The sequence below is a fragment of the Rhea americana genome, unplaced genomic scaffold (assembly GCF_003343005.1).
Source record: "Rhea americana isolate MKP2758 unplaced genomic scaffold, rheAme1 scaffold_137, whole genome shotgun sequence".
NCBI classification, from domain to species: Eukaryota; Metazoa; Chordata; class Aves; order Rheiformes; family Rheidae; genus Rhea; species Rhea americana.
The window spans coordinates 591,927-605,284 of record NW_028185450.1 but is presented as its reverse complement, the minus strand read 5'-3'; the positions used below and the strand labels follow the sequence as shown (position 1 = coordinate 605,284).

At 38.4% G+C, this 13,358-nt stretch overlaps 1 protein-coding gene across 3 annotated transcripts in view; it reads right to left on the bottom strand.

The window, feature by feature from the left end:
• The window catches only part of RGS7 (regulator of G protein signaling 7), a 283,492-nt gene that overhangs the window by 191,028 nt on the left and 79,106 nt on the right, over nucleotides 1-13,358 (bottom strand). The window lies entirely within an intron of this gene.

Genomic DNA, 13,358 nt, shown 5'->3' with positions numbered 1-13,358 from the left:
AGCTGTTCCATCACCTTTCCAAGGAGGGAGGTGAGGCTGACAGGCCTATAGTTGCCTAGGTCCTCCTTGTTGCCCTTTTGGAAGACTGGAGTGACACTGGCTTTCTTCCAGTCCTCAGGTACCTCTCCAGTTCTCCAAGACCTTTCCAAGATGAGGGAGAGCGGCTTGGCAACAACATCCGCCAGCTCCCTCAGTACCCATGGGTGCATCCCGTCTGGGCCCATGGATTTGTGGATGTCTAGCCTGCCCAGAAGGTCTCAAATCCTTTCCTTCTCAACTGAAGGAAAGTCTTCCCTTCTGTGGACTTTCTCCCTCACATCCAGGCTGCAGGATTCATTCCTGAGGGCTGCCCTTAGCAGTGAAGACTGAATCTGGATCCAGTCTCCCTTGGAGTTCCACACTGGCATCCACAACATGCTTTGGCAYTGAGTTCAACAGATTTACTACTCATAGTGTGATTGTTCTGAATCTGGCTCCTCTTAATTTCATTTCACTGCCCCTATTTCTTGTACTGGAAGATGGAGCAAATAGCCAATCCATATCACATCCACTCAATGTCATTGCAAATTTCTCTGTTTTGTCAATCTGTCAAATAGCCCAGAGGGCAGCTGTCTTCAGACTAAAAAGGGACACTTTATTTAGTTGCTCCTGGTATGAAAGTTGTTCAATTGCTGTCATTACTCTTTTTGAACCTTCTCCAGTTCTTCCTCATCCTTTCCGAGATGAGAGGGGCATAAACATACATGTTATACAAAATGCTGACAAACTACAGATTTCTGCAACAGAGCACTGGTGTTCTCTTTTACTCTCCATTCCCCTCCTAATGACACTTAACATTTCATTTCCTTTTTTGATTGCTGTTTAACACAAAGCTGACATTTTCATGACAATATCTGTCATGACTCTAAGAACTCATTATTGTGTGACAAGGATCAACTCAGAGACCATCATTTAATATATGAATCAAAGTTAGGAAAGAAAACATCTGCATTGAATTTCAACTGCCACTTTGTTGCCCATTCAGTGTCTTAAGGCATTTCTACCATTTTTCACAGCCAGTTGTAACTGGGTATTACCAGTAAATGTCCTACATCACTACACCATCTCCCTTTCCAGGTCACTTAGGAATAGGCCAAATAGTTCAGATCCCAGACCAAAAGCCTGCCAAACTCCCTGATGACTTCCCTCCCTCCATTACAAAATCCAGCAATTTACTAATATCCTCAGTCCTTTCCGTCTTTCAGGTATTTATTTATCACAGGAATCATGTTCTCCTTTAGGTCTTGGTTGCTTAATTTTAATAAAATCCTCTGGTGAGAGATGCTGCCTGTAGGCTTTGGGATGTCCAAGTACATTATCTCATTTAGGTCACCTTGATCAACAATGTATGCCAACCCCTTCACAGAACTCCAAAAGGAGTGTTAAACAAGATTTACCTTCACAAAAGCCATGCTGATAAGTATATCACATCCATCCATTTGCCCGCAAAGTCTAATCTAAAGTAGTTTCTACAATGTTATGTGGTACACATAGAGGAGTAGAGTCTTGTAGTTCTTCAGATTTCCTACCAAGTCCTTTCTAAAAACTCTGGTATCACATTTGCCATTCTCCAATTCTAGGTGCCAAGACAATTTTTAGTGAAAAGTTACACGTCACCAATAGTAATTCAACTATTTCCTCCATTAGATGCTGTACACTCTTCGATCAACACCATCTCATAGTTTATCAAGGCACTGTGCACTCTCCAGAAATACTGGAAGACTCCTCCTGTTCCAGATTCATATGTAGTATAACAATCAGATAGAATTAAATATTTCAAATTAGCAATGCAATAAACTTTATGAAACGAATTTGCCTGCTATGTAGTATTGTTACTGTCTGGCTTCTGATGTTACCAGCATAAATTACCTGTCTGTTTTGTGATACCAGAAATCCCACTGAAACACTGGGTAAAAGCAGACATTTATGGAGATCTTGGTCTTTTTTAAATCAATTTTGAAAAATAATAGTAATAAGGTCCACTAAATTACAGAAATTCACAAACTCACACTTCCATTAATTAATTAAAAATATGCAGAACCTACAAATTTCTGCATGTTGCTTACAGCAAACATCTGGGAACCAGCATTCCTAGATACTTTTCTACTAATGTTTGGTATTGCATATAAAACATAGCTCTCCTGACTCCAACAAGTGAGCATGACAAAATAAACAATAAATGTTACTTAAYAGTAACCAATTTTTGTATTTAATATTCTCAGATAGTTCTGATATTATTTTGGCCATGTGTGTAAAGGTGGCAAAAAAGAAATTGCAAGCATAGCTTAAAAGACTTTGTTTGTTGGCCTTTCTTGACCCATAAACACACACAGACATGCACATACATTTTGACTGCTACTGTGCATGGACAGAAAAAATTCTAGAACAAATGCCAGATCCAAGCCATTCAGCTCTGTAATAAAATGAGCTTGAAGAAGGAATTAAGTACAAATGTCTCAATTGCCTAAATTACCATGTTTCATCGATTCTTGATTATGAAARCCAGTTTCCTATTTCCTAGCTACTAGAACTACCAAAATACACAACRCTGTTTTTTCAAGGTACATATTCATTATGCTAAAACATTTACTATCAGTAACACATATACTGAGGGCTCCCAGTAAACTTGGTTGTATATCATGAAAACTGCAGCTGCATTGTAGTGCATCATAACCATATTAAATATGYAGTCAGAGACTAACACTAAAATAAAAGAATCAAAAATTGAAACTCTAAACATTTTTTCCTAAAATTGACCATTTATTTCTGCTAAATTACTATTAATCAGATTTCTGAGTTCTCTCAGATACATAAGTTTGCTTCCTGGCACTTGATATTTTAATAACACATAATAATCAGATATGATTCTGTTTTTAGGGAGAGGTTTTCAAAAGACAAAAGGCAGCTGGGCATGAAGCTGAAACTGATTTTCAGAAGCACTTAATTCCCATTTTGTTTCTGAAAATCTATGCCTCAGTTCCAATCTGTTAGTATACTGCTGTGAAAAAGCTCTTGTACAATTCCAGAAATACTGTTTTATGCTTTAACTAGGTCATTCAAAAGGTATTGGGCATCCTGAAAGACATATTTGATTTAGAAGAGTACTTTCTAAAACCTAAAGTCTCTTACAGAAAAAGAAAGGGTCCTCCTGCCAAAAGACTTCCCTCAAAACATCCTGGGATCTACAAAATTCTCAGCAAATACAGAAGATTACAGGTGAAATTAAAAAGTCTACAGAGGTAGAATAGATACGTGTTCATGCCATGCAATATTCAAAACTATATTGTGCGGGTTGTGGTGAAATGTGTCAGGTATGTCTAATGGGAGACACCAGGACCCTAGGATTACCAGGTACTGGACAGAAAGTTATGCCAAAATTTCTGTCACAGAACTGTGACATAGCTCTAAGTCTAGAAGTTTTAGGAATCTCAGCTTTCGATTAGGCATGCCAAAAATTCCAGTTAGGATTTTGGCACCCTGTAGCAGAACTGTGACTCAAAACCCCGAGAACCCTTGGCTGATATCATGATAATGTCACCGAGCAGCTGTAGCATGCTGGGAGAATACTGAATTTTAGAAGCATTACATTTGAGTGTTTCTAGGAAGGAGAAAAGTAGGATTTCTGATTAGACAGTAATTAAAAAAAAGTATTGCCTAACTAAGACCAAAGTCAGCTAAAAATAAATAAAACCAGAATGCCTTTTAGTTGAAAAACCCTTTAGCTTTKGCAGTTGAACTCACCACTCATATCCAGAAATAAGATTTCTGGAGACCCCCATTTTCACATAGGCTTCAAAGTATCAGAAACTATTGACCTGCTTAGATGTAGACTGGATCCAGAAAGTCTGAAAGCTAAACACTTTGAACTRCTCTTGCTGAGCAGTAGAAAATTCGCAGCAAATGAAAAAACCTAAGTCTAGGTTTTATGTACTATTCTAAGCAATTTGGAGTATGAATAGTGGAAGGAGGGAATAGAATCATAGAATCAGTAAGGTTGGAAGGGACCTCYWSAGATCATCTAGTCCAACCTCCCTGCTCAAGCAGGGTCACCTACAGCATGGTAGACAGGGYTGCATCCAGGCGGGCCTTGAACATCTCCAGAGAAGGAGACTCCACAACCTCCATGGGCAACCTGCGCCAGTGCTCCGTCACTCTCACAGGGCAGAAATTCCCCCTCACGGGGAGTCAGGCAGAACTTCCTGTGCTTCAATTTCTGCCCATTGCCTCTTGTCCCGTCACACGGGACAACTGAAAAGAGTTTGTCCCTGTCCCTCCCTTCAGGTACTTGTACACATTGATAAGATCCCCCCTCAGGCTTCTCTTCCCCAGGCTGAAGAGGCCCAGCTCTCACAGCCGTTCCTCATAGGGCAGGTGCTCCAGCCCTCTGATCATCTTTGTRGCCCTACACTGGACTCTCTCCRGTAGCTCCATGTCTCTCTTGTACTGGGCAGCCCACAACTGGACACAGGACTCGAGACGAGGCCTCCCCAGGGCTGAGGARRGGRGCAGGATCACCTCCCTYGACCYRCTGGCAACACTCTTCCCACTGCACACCAGGATACCATTGTCCTTCCCGGCCACAAGGGCACATTGCTGGCTCATGGTCAACCTGTCATCCACCAGTACTCCCAGGTCCTCCTCTGCAGAACTGCCCTCCAGRAGGTCCCTAGATGCAGGGAAAAATAACCCTAGGCACCAGTACAAGCTGGGGGCTGACCTTCTGGAAAGCAGCTCTGCAGAGAAAGATAGTAACAAAAGAAATCTGTAAAAACATATCTGATCCAGAATTTTTAGAAAACCGAACTATATACCACTTTTATAAAGACAGATTTCACACATTTGTAATATTATTCTTTTAGATGCCCATATTGTGCATACAGTTTGGTGGTCCTTTCTTTCAACCTCCCTCTATCTCATTTCAAGGCAGAAACTCAAAAAGCCAGTCATGTTCACCTTAAACTTGCAGTAAAAGATTTAGTAGCTAGAGAAGATCCTGTTCTGTGTTTGATAACATTTCACTAGCTCAGGTACTTATTCATACATTGCAAGAAAGAAGCCAAAAGAGCCATTTTCTTTCCATTCTCCCCCAAAGGTAGCCACAGTACTGAAAATAGTTACAAACAATTCTACAGTCCATTAAGATGGGCATGTGTTCATGGAGAAGAACATGTGCTAAATACACATTTTAAATATCACCTACAAGTTACTTCCAAACTTTCCTTGAAATAAGAAATGTTATTTTTGTAGTGAAGACAGAGCTCTAACTCAAGTGCTTTTGGTAGCCTTGTTTGATTAACAAGTTCTGTTTCCTTCCAAAAAATGCATTATCCTGATAGAATACATTGAAAGTAACACGGCTTTCCTACTGCCTATCCTATATAACAGCAGAACCACCTTTTATATCCCAATTACCTCAGCACAATTTAAAATAATATCAACTAGTTTTAAGTAGAGGAAGCATTTTTCAGACATCTAAGAGAGACTTCTAAGAMGAAAGATCAATATCTGGCAGAAGTTAAAGTGCAGAAGTAAAGACAAAGAACATCCACTCTCCGCTGAATTCCCCCTCTCAACAAGAGTGGTTTTGCCTTTTTCATTTTTTTTCAAATATGATATAATTGAAGGAGAGAGAAATCTGTTCTAGAAAACATAACAAAACCCAGAAACCAAAAAGGATGAATAAGGAACACAAATTAAAGCTTTCCATAGCATCATTTTCAATCTAATCCATTAATAGCCACAACAGCTGCTTGAAACTTTCACCTTGCAGAGAGACAGAGCTCAGAGAGGTATCCTAGGTGGAAAAACTGTACATAAATAATTTAACAACTGCAGGGGGGAACAAGGGGAGGATGCAGCTATTACTTAGGAAAAGCAGAAAGCTAGAACTTTACAATTAAGAAAAASAAATATTCCTACTGCTGAATGAAAGATTGATTTTATAAATATAAAACTGTCAAAGCCTACRTAAGTTTCACATGCGTAAGTTTCTAAATATTCAATTTTGATTAAAAAATTTGTAAGTCTACTATTTTATTATAATAAGAAAGACAAATTTTTCATCTAACATCATGAGGAGAACATGCTTGGAAGTCAGGCTGAAGGAAAAAAAGTAAGACCTTACCCTACCAATAAAACAACAGAAATACATATATCTGTTCTCTGGACTCTGTTCTCACAAAACCACTTCCTTTATTCTATTTACATACTAAAAAGAGAAGTATTTCAGCTCTGGGAACGCTTGTTACTAACCTTGCCTTAACATTCTGTRACTACAGTTGCAATGTGCATGTGTGTGCACGTGCACATACATACACACAGAGAGCTACTCATCTTCATTTAGAATCAAGAATGAGAAAAACTGTCAGTAAAATTTGCCAAGACAATTCACAGTTGCAATTGCCCAAAGATATCTTCTGGTGAGGTAAAGAAAATGAAATACCAGTAAACAGACAACATAAAATCAAGCACTTACAGAATCTTCCTGTCTAGCAACAGCACTCATCAATAAAACAGTCCCAAAAATACCTTGAGTAAAGAACTTTTCATCATTGATAATTTAATAATTTATTATATCCACTTAAGAGTTATTCAGTTTTTATTCTCTTTCAAAGTGATGCCAAATAAAGTTTCCTTAAAAGAAATGCTTAATATTTTTGTATTCCACCAAAAGAATCTTTTTTTTTTTTTTTCCAGAAAGGTGGCAACCATTAAAATCAATATAAACAAAGCRGTATACTTTTTGAGTGTGGGCAATCTCAAAAGCCAAAGTTCTCCTCTGAAATATGAGGACAATGAATATAACCCAGAAAATTCCATTATAACTCAAGTTATCTGAAGACAGAATTTGGCTCTATCTAGTCATTCAAAAAGAAAAAAAAAGGGGGGGGGGAGTTCAGGCTTTTGATGTTAGGTAAGTGGCAGCAATAGTAAGTGCTCCTGGAATTTCTCCACTCTTACTGAAGAAATGACAACTACCTGTTCTTGACATGAATTCTCAGGTCATCTAAAGGGTGAGACTCACCCTGCAGATTAAGGTTCCAGCTGCAGACACCGTATTTTTAATATCTGTATTTCTCAGGGAGTTTGCCCAGAGCAGAAAAAACAGTCTAACTCTGAGTTCCTAGAAAGGTAGCTAGCTCCCTATTCAGCTATAAAATCTTGACCTCTTTGATAACATCAGTAGCAAAACTACCCTTTGGAAATCTGTCAAGACAGCAAGCTTATGAGAGTGCCATCTCATACTTCCTGCCTCAACAATATTTTAATAACTAGCGTCTTGAACTTCAAATCAGAGTTCGATAGTGAAGTGTCTGAAGTAGGACTGATTTGACTAGCTGAGGTAAGTCCTTCCAAGTATTGTCCCTCTTGTTCTTCAAGAAACTTTTCTGTCTACAAAGAGCTGCTCTGTAACTTCTCAACAATAGTCCAATTTCACACAGCCACAGCAATTGCTGAAAAAAATCTACCCGTCTCTACTACTATACTGTTTCACCTAATCAGYAGAAGATTTCAAAAGAAGTAATACATATTATAGGATCCTCTAATGAGTTTTTCATAAGTTCTTAATAGTCATAGCATGAACAGCTGAGCTTCCCGAAAAAGTGATCAAGACACACTGGTGGAATAATTCCAGAACAGAACAATTTAGACACATGAATTATATAGTGAGAAATTCTGAAAAAAATAAAAGGACAGAGTAATCACCGGTGGATTCAAGMGGTCTCATAGTTCAAGAGGGAATGAACATTAACTCAAATGCTTTTTCTCTCGTGTTTATTGCAGTGTTGCTTCATTTTCTACAGTAAATCAAAATGGATAGCATAAGCAAATGAACAGACTTCGAAAGATGTTGTAGATATATTGCTATCTTATTTGTATAAAGCAGCTAATGAAAACGAGGYAAATTCATGCACTGATATAGCCATTTCATACCAATATGCAGACTCTATCACAAGATAGTGAGGAAGATATCAAGCTATCAGGCAGACCTTTATAATGAGGTTAGCTGTCACATGCCAAAAAAGATTGCTGTTCAGGTGCTGAAGATGAATGGCTGCTCTTGTCAGGTCATACAGAATGCAAGTGAGTTAATAATATATTTCTTTTTTCTCCTCCATTGCCTTTACRTTTTCTTCCAAGACATATGCAGTATTATTGGAAAAGAATGGGCAGTAGGTATTCAGAATCTCAGAAACAATAATCTCTGTTCTCTAATCTCTAAACTGAAATACAAAACACTTGATAACTTTATTTTTCCAGTCATCAGGAAATTTCCARAAGTACACAATGCCTTCCTGCAAAGCGACACCACACCATCCAATACAACACTGAGAACATAAAAATAAAATAAGTACAACATAAGTAGGCAGGCTGCTCATTATATGTAGTGGTCTGGAATACAACTCAGTTTCTCTAAGTAATGTTTAAGATTTCACTTCTCCAAAATCAAACAAGAGACTCATGTACCTTGAAGCCCTTAAAAAAGTTTCATCCGTTTTTCACACCACGCTTTACTGTCTGACAAAACAAACTGCCCAGAAGCAGCTTTGATTCCCTGAGCAGTTTCACCTATAAATAAATGYCATTTAAGATTTAGGGGTCTTTTTTGTTTGTTTCAAAGTTATGGAAAGAACTGAAGGATATTTTAAAACATCTTAGAAATAAGGGAAGAAGAATTCTACTCTTCATATACAAAATTCTACTAGCTTTTAAAGAAAACCTTTGATGCTTACCTGTACTTTTTGTTATAACTGTTAGCTTCCACTAACAATTATGAGTTAATGAGGGCTAACGGAAATGCCACTTAAAAGGAGTCACCAGAAGCAAAAGTGTACACTTGGTATCCTACAACTAGCCAAATGTTTATTTTTAATGTTTTTTATTTCACCAAAAATTGTATTGAACAGCCGAAAAAAGCGCTTTTCTAAGCATATGAATTCTGTTTGTGAGACGCAGCCCACAAACCACATCATGCCACTTACATTTTGAAGCAGCATTCCTGGCACTGCCAGAGGCAGACAGCACGGCCAGCAACAACATGGGGGAGGGTGGAATAACCAGCACCAGCTTATCTTATAAAATGAGGAAGCAATTCTATGGTTCTGCAGGTTACTCCGATTCTTTTTAGTCAGAAAAAGGAATTGATGCTGCAATACATAGTGAAGATGCCAGCTGTATTTCTAGTTCCAGACTACATGAAAAAACATACTTTAATACAGTGTTYTACACAGATAAATTGATAATGACCCTTTTTCCTAGAAAGGCTGCCCTTTTTCTTCGGTAGCTACTTTGAAGAAGAAAAACTAATGCATGAATCCAAATAAAATTTCACTTGACAAGATGCAATTCCTCATGAAAAAATATGTATATGGGAGACTACTACTACAAATTATCATCTCTCAAGTATAAGCCAAAGCAACTTTCACATCTTATATATCTCTATGCAGTTGGTCACAGACTGATGATATCAAGSTCTGCAGATTTTCTTTCCTATCTATAAGCTTCCTGTAACAAGAAGTCCAGATAGGAACTAGAAAATACAAACACTTTACAGTTTCTTGAGYAGCAATATTAAATTGACCTTTCTGGCAAACTGTTACCAAATTAGAGCAAAAGATAGGAAGAAAACACTAGCTTCTCAAGTATGTGTTTACCTTTAAATGCTGTATAGCTAGGCAGCAGTCTACCATATCCTTGCGTTCTCATGAGGAATTACATCTTGCCAAGTGAAATTTTCTTTAGATTCACACATCAGTTCATAGAATTATGGAACCAGTAAGGTTGGAAGGGACCTCTTCAGATCATCTAGTCCAACCTCCCTGCTCAAGCAGGGTCACCTACAGCATGGTAGACAGGGCTGCATCCAGGCGGGCCTTGAAGATCTCCAGAGAAGGAGACTCCACAACCTCTCTGGACAGCCTGTGCCAGTGCTCCGTCACTCTCACAGGGAAGAAATTCCCCCTCACGGGGAGTCAGGCAGAACTTCCTGTGCTTCAATTTCTGCCCATTGCCTCTTGTCCTGTCACACGGGACAACTGAAAAGAGTTTGTCCCTGTCCCCTTGACACCCTCCCTTCAGGTACTTGTACACATTGATAAGATCCCCCCTCAGGCTTCTCTTCCCCAGGATAAACAGGCCCAGCTCAGCCCACTCTAAACAGGCACAGCTTTTCTTCTTCAAAAARGCTACCTTAGAAAAAAGGGGGGGAAAGGGTCATTCTTCAACTGCTGTGCTAAAAATCAATTGCAAAATGTGATTGTCATGTGTGAAAATACCTACTCTCCTGTCCCAAGTCTTTAAAAACAAGTTTAGGAATCTGACAAAGCCACTTCCAGTTTGTTACAAGGCTGCTCTCTAGATTGTGGTGCTCAGGTGGCTTTCTTCACCCTACTTTTGCCAATGTTTTCTGTATTTCTGATACCATGTAATTAAAGACTCTGAAGCAATGAGTTTATTTCATTCTTAAATAAGCTCTGTGTCAAAGACTTGCTCAAGAAGTTGCAGACACAGAGCCTTGAAATATACCTCTGACATACAAGAAGCACTTACCTCTAGTAACCAATTTATTTTCTGGCTCCAGTTCCTCATGTCAAGCTCTGTCATTTTACTGTACCATCTGCTTCAACAAGTACCATTTAMAGCGACAGGACAAAACAGGGTTTAGGCTAGAGCTAGACAACGCAGTGGGGGGTGAAAAGACTACGAGATCCTTAGCCACCTCTCACAAGCACTGCTTGAGGAAGTGCATTTACCTGGGATTTGCTGACATGAAAAGAATTCATCACACTTAACACGAACACCTGCCTCTAAGGTCATCCTTCTGAGCTCTCTTTTTAGCAAAACAATCTTGTCTAGGGTATGATTTCCCTGTTCTGAAGTGGACAGCTACACTCGGCTGGAAAAATCAAATCCCATAAAGCATCTGTTTATCCTCACTGACCGTAAAGMGGATCTGAGGGGATTAGATCAAGTGCACATCTGTAGTAACTTGAGAAGAGTTCCAACCCTCGTCTGTAGCATTCCAGGAGATCCTGAATAATTCTGGCCACTGACTGCAGTCGAASTAATGGATCTACTGAGCATGGTGGTTCCACAAGAAATTGTACACTTTACAGCAGATCCAGCTACACGTTTGTCTGGGCTTCCTCAGGCAAAAATACAGTAGCATAAACATACACTTCTGCAACATACAATGTGCTCAAAGGAGCATCTTATTTGAATCAGGGCTTCACATATCCTTAGTCTGGCCATAYCAAGATGGGACACCAGATATGAACACAGAAACAAGGACAGTCATGTGCCTACTCCTTTTCATCCGCATTAAAAGACCCCAGCTCCTATACAAGCTTGCGCACAAAGCACAGCTCTTACACATGTAATAAGGTAAAAAAGAGAATTAGATATCTGCTGTTAGAGCTAAATTAAGACTTATATTATCTCATGAAGAAAGAGACAAGATCTCAAACATATTCGCAGTCCTAAAATGAGAAGGAAAGAATTTCTGTTATGCAGATATTTAAAAGCATTTTGGAACAAGTCAAAAATATTTTGGTTTTACCTGGATACTCTTCAATGTTCAAAACCAAAGAAACCACTTCAAACTCAGTGGTTCAGTGTTGAACCAGGATAGTCAGCAATATGGAACTATCTGAATGAACTGAAATGAAACAATGTTTCCTATCAAAATTTATGAATTTGATGATTAAGAACTTTGTAGAAAAATGAGTCTCAGAACATGTCCATCCAAAACCAAAGGGCAGTGATGCATTCAAAGCTATTTCAGATTTCAGCTAMAATACCTACTGCTTTGTCTGGCAGAAGCCTGAATTCATCATCATCTTGCAATCAGAGGCTATAGAAAAGGTTTCCTACTCCTGCTCATTGTCATCTGCTTCTTTCCATGGGCACTTCTATCAGCAGAGCTACACTTGGTCTTTCATCTGTGGAGCTGAGAAGATGACAGTATAGAGACAGAGGAAAAAAACTGTGCTCTAAACTGGTAAAAGATCACTGTACAAATGGACATATGTCCACATTGCCAATTTATGGAAAATTAAAAACAATCATGCACAAGAGAGAGCAGTTGCATTACAGAACAGTAGAACAGGAAGATTCAATGCACTTTCCTCCTCACCGCTGCTACCTCCCTTCTCCCCCTCGCCCTATAATAGGACATTTGATGTGCTCCTTAACAATTGTATGATTTCCTCCCCGCAATGTTTCCAAATACTCACCTCTTAAAACTATACCTCACACTCCCCACAATGCCTTGAAATCTGCAAGTCTGACACTGAAATGGGTATATTAGACGTTAGCAAAAGTTTGCACTTACCACAACAGATTAAAAAGAATCATAGTGGAGAGATGGAAAAAATGAAAAGCTAACTGAGGTGTTTTATTTTGCAAAAATATAACTAGGGAAAGAAGTTTAAGAAGTTTATTCAAAATAAAAATAAATTAATTTCAGGTCTCTCTATATTTGGAAGTTATCCTACCACCAAGAAAAGCTGTAATGACCTTGTTCGCTGACTACAGCATAATAAAAGAAGATTAGTTTTATTAAATTAACATGCCAAGGCTGTTTGTTAGAAGAGATTTTAGTTGGTAAGGAAGTAAAAAGTTAAGTTGTGTTAATATAATGACACTGATGCAAGTTTTGCAAACAAATAATATTTAAAGAATATTATTATATTAATGACTGTAGCTGCAAAACAGGTATGTAATCTACAAAAGGTATGTTTAAGGAAGTGGGTTTTTAGGCTTTCAAATTTGTTTCTGGACACTGCATCACTAWAGTAACTTTAATTTTAGCAACAAAAACGTTACATGGTCTTACACAAGCAGAAATCAGTAACTGATGAATTTCTGTGATAATCTTAGTACCACTGGACAAAAACAAAACTGAGAAAGGTGACAAATGTTAACTGCATCCCTCTATAATATTTTCTAAATTGATAGTTAATAAGGAAGATTATGAAGACAAATTTGAAAAGGGGAACAAATGTGAGATTACAAATGTAGGAAAGCATTTACAGCTTTAAAATTAGGGGAATGACAAAGAGCCAAAGAAAAGGAAAGAAGGAGAGAACGTAATTAAAGAGCTGGAGGAGTGATGGAAGCAGCTGGGTGAAGGGGTGGAAAAAGACAAATCGGTGCTGGTGASTGAAGTCACAAAAGTATGGGGGAAGGTGTGGGAAAGAAGTGAGGAAGAACCTGATGGGAGGAGAAAAGTAAGGGAGAAAAGAAYATACATTTTAAAATATGTATTTGAAGAAACTTTGCATTTTTGCCATCTGGCAGCATATGCAGTTTATTAT